Below are 3875 nucleotides of genomic sequence, written 5' to 3'. Positions count from 1 at the left end.
CCACTCCAAAGGATGATCTTTACATCTGCTGGTAAGACTATTCCCTGATGTGACCTGAAACATTAAACCTGGCAGTTTAGCTACCTAGCCTCAGTATAACTAAGATAATGTGATGCCTGCGTGTTGACAATAATAAACCAAAATTCATCTTTTATCATCTTATCCCCTTGTCAAGCCCGATGCTATGTGGGTTAGGAGCGTTGCACTGCTGTCTTCTGTCATGCTGTGCACAAGTGATTTGGCACTGGCACAATGGGCAACGGGAGAGGTGGCATCCTGACAAGATCCTCATCTCTTGCATGTGCTCCACCAGAAAGCCACCTTCCCTTACCTACTGTCTTGGTTTTCTCCAGCGCTGCCACTCTCAGCATCCATCTGACTTCTGAAATGCCTTTCTCTGCTGAGAAAGTGATGTGGTGCTCAGCCCTGCTCAGCTCTGGTGACATGGGCACAGCTTGCCAAAAAGAGGCGGAGGTACACTCTCCAACCTTTGAAAAACTCCCTACTTTCCTAAAAACTTTTCCTGAAAAGCTCCATGCTTTCCTATTGCAGAAAGTCTAAAACTCTCTGTAGTAAGCCACGGCCAGATTCATCAGAGATCAAACCTGGGTTCCCCGGTGTCAGAGCCACACCTCTTCCACTCCAGCACATTGTCCGCTGCGAGAGCGGTGACCTTCATGGCCCACAGGGCTGTCTGCTAGAGGGATCAGTGATCACACGCGAGGAGCTGGTAGACAATATCCTCTCTCCAAGCGTTTGTTCTGCAGCAAGCCGTTCCTCAGTGTTGCCAACTCAGACAACTTCATTAGGAGTAATGAGATTTCAGTGTTGCTGTAGCCAGGCTTGCAATGGCATAAGAAGCTCTAGCTGTCACGTGAGTATTGATATTTCTCAGGGGAAATTCTTCAGATCCATTGCCTTCTGCCTGGGAGTGGGAGGAGGAGGCAAAGAGACCAGTCAGGACAAGCGCGTGATACCGGGAAGTAGCCCGTTGGTCTCTGCACCTGCTTTTTGGGGTGTCCCGGCCCCTTCTGTTGAGATGACCGTCTTGGAAATGATCCCTCCGAGCAGAGCTGTATGCACTGCTTGCCTATCTTGCTGGCTCACAGCGCTCCCTACTCTCACCCCAGCGCATGCAAAAAGCAGCCAGTTGTTATGTGTACCCACCGTGGAACTTTTTTCATCTCTTGCAAGAACAGAAACAGTCTTCTGTGACTGTGCAAATGTCAGTGCCTGACCAAAGTTTCAGATTGCCCAAGAGTTTTTTCCAAAGTCTCCAAGTCCCCTGGTAGGTGCCATTAATTTTCAGTGGGACACAAGTTCCTGACTCTGTCAGTTATTTTTAATGTTTCTTCAAATCCTTCCAACCACCTTTGTCATCCCCTGTCTGTTTAAAAGATAAAAGTTCATCCCAGAAGGACCAGGACCAGGCTTGGTCATGGCCCGTGGCTAATACTGCAGTACAGATGTGAAGTAATAACAAACAGTTTCAGTTCAAGTTCTGGGCATTGGATCTGCTGCTGTTTCATGCTAACAGCATCCCTCTAGCCAAGTTTCTGTGTTACAGAGCAGTGAAGCTCCTCCCTGCCAATTTTTCAGATAGTCGCTCTTAAAATGAGAAAGAGCTTAGATGTTAGCAACCTGCTGTGCCTTCTAAGTTACCTTGGAAGGTTGTTGTGCAAATTAATTCTATACTGATAACAGAGAAAGTTTGTGGAGGAGGAGGTACAGACCCCATATAACAGAAACTAGCAGCAGTTTTATTTTTATCCCTGCAGGCGACCTAGTATGGGGGAATATGGGTAAGACGATACAGCAGACCAGCAGTGCTGGCGAGAGGAGGCTATGTAAGGTGTGCGATGGAAGGTCTGTGCGCCCCGGGTGGCACGGCGTGGGGATAGGCGGGGGTCTGTTGCTTCTCTTGGGCTGTCACTCCCCAAGGTTGTCTTTCTGATGTCAGATCGATGGCATGCCAGTGTTTTGTGGTATTGTTTTTTCAGGCTGGCATTTTGAGTTCCAGGAATATTAGCTGAAACAGAAGTATTTGTTTGTCTGCCTGGCTGTCAAAACAGTACGAGCCCTTGTGCCTCTCTCTCCGTAGCGTCCCAAGTACATGTAGGGAGGGATCGTTCACCTCCTGGAAAAATGTTCTATTTTTGGGACCAGTTGTGTGTGTTTCCATTAGTTTTGCTTTTGTTAAGTAAAAAAGTACTAGCTGCTGAGAAGTTTTGAGAGTGGCCAATGACTTAGAGTGCTTTGGAGCCTGGACACATAGGAAACGCAGCAGGAAGGCTCTTATTTTGGAAGAGGTAAGCATCTGCCCTCTGGAAAGCTGAATAGTTGCCTTGGGCTCCTAAAAGCAGATGTTTGCCATGTTATTGGTCATTTCTGAAAATCTTGGCTAAGCTGATGATGGTGCTTTGAACGTGCAGATCACTCCCCCTTCCTGGAGCCTTGCGTGCATTCAGCCTGCTCTTCTTCAGCCTGCAGGTCCCTGCTGTCCATGGCTGGCTCTTGTGTGCGGTCACCCACTGGCCCCACGTGCCTGTCTCAGCAAAGCAACTGCACCAGCCCCAGAACGTGACCCTGGGGGCAAAATTCCTTTATTTTTCATGTGTATTCTGAAAGTGTCGAAGGGCCAACCAAGATCAGCGCCAGGCACTGTTCGGATGCATGATAAAAGGCAGTTCCTACCCTTGAGAGCTGATGTTCCAGATAGAAGAGACAAAGGCTTAGGTGGGAAAAGGGATGACACCCAAGCAGAATGAGCAAGACCGTGGCGAAAAAAGTGCCACCGACCAGCTTTGTAGGTGGGAGTTTCTGTGGCATCAGAGTATGGAGCTGTGGGGAGGATGAGAGCTCAAGTCCTATTCGGGAGGGGAGGGGGTGGGAAGGGAGGAAAAAACAAAAAGGTTTTTAAAAAAAAAAAAAAAAAAAAAAAAAAAAAAAAAAAAAAAAAAAAAAAAAAAAAAAAAAAAAAAAAAAAAAAAAAAAAAAAAAAAAAAAAAAAAAAAAAAAAAAAAAAAAAAAAAAAAAAAAAAAAAAAAAAAAAAAAAAAAATCTTAGGACTGAATTTCTTCCACAAACACTGCGTAAAGAAAAGGAGAAGGGAGAGAAATGATAGATTTCTGGCCAGACCACACTAGAGGTACAGTTGGAAAAATCTGACACTGTTTTCTAAGGCTTGAAATTTTTATGTTAGTTTAAAATAAAAGCTTTGAGTAAAGTTCTGCTTTAGAAGACTTCCCTACCCCATTCCAACCTGGTGGACTGGAAGATTTCCTCTTTGCCACAAAATATGCTATTATTTGGAAAAGCTGGGGTTTTAACAATTGCATGGGAAGAATAAGTGTATAATTATATAAGATTGTCCTAATGGATATTTGCAGCTGTACCGAGATGCTAACAGCATGCAGAAACCATTATGTTTCCAGTTGTTTGGCAAAAGTTAAGAAACCTTATATATATATTTTAAAGTTAACCATAAAGTAAATCCAGATGGTTCTCTCTTGCACAGACAAGCAGTCTTCAAACTAGACATATAGCTGTAGCCTGGCTATAACTTGTTTTGATTACTGCAGATAGAGAGAAATGTTCTAAATGACTGTGCACCCTCCTCACAAAATGCTGTGTGCCCTTGATTCTTGCTGAAGTCAACTGGCGTTTAAGCAGCACTACATAAAACTTGTTTGACAACACCTTGCGCGCATGAGTATCTAGCTGGGCGTTACTTGTTTAATTTCTCTTTGTACTGAAGTTTTGCTTAATGGCCCCCATCAGGGGTTGGGGCTCTGCTGAGGCAGGCGTCGCAGACCCATAAAGCAAAAAGGACAGTCATTGCCTTAGGTAACCTACCATTTGAGCTTGAGTTTGTT

Source organism: Aptenodytes forsteri, unplaced genomic scaffold, assembly GCF_000699145.1.
Source record: "Aptenodytes forsteri isolate BGI_AS27 unplaced genomic scaffold, ASM69914v1 Scaffold15, whole genome shotgun sequence".
In the NCBI taxonomy this organism is placed as follows: Eukaryota; Metazoa; Chordata; class Aves; order Sphenisciformes; family Spheniscidae; genus Aptenodytes; species Aptenodytes forsteri.
This window is presented reverse-complemented; position numbering follows the sequence as displayed.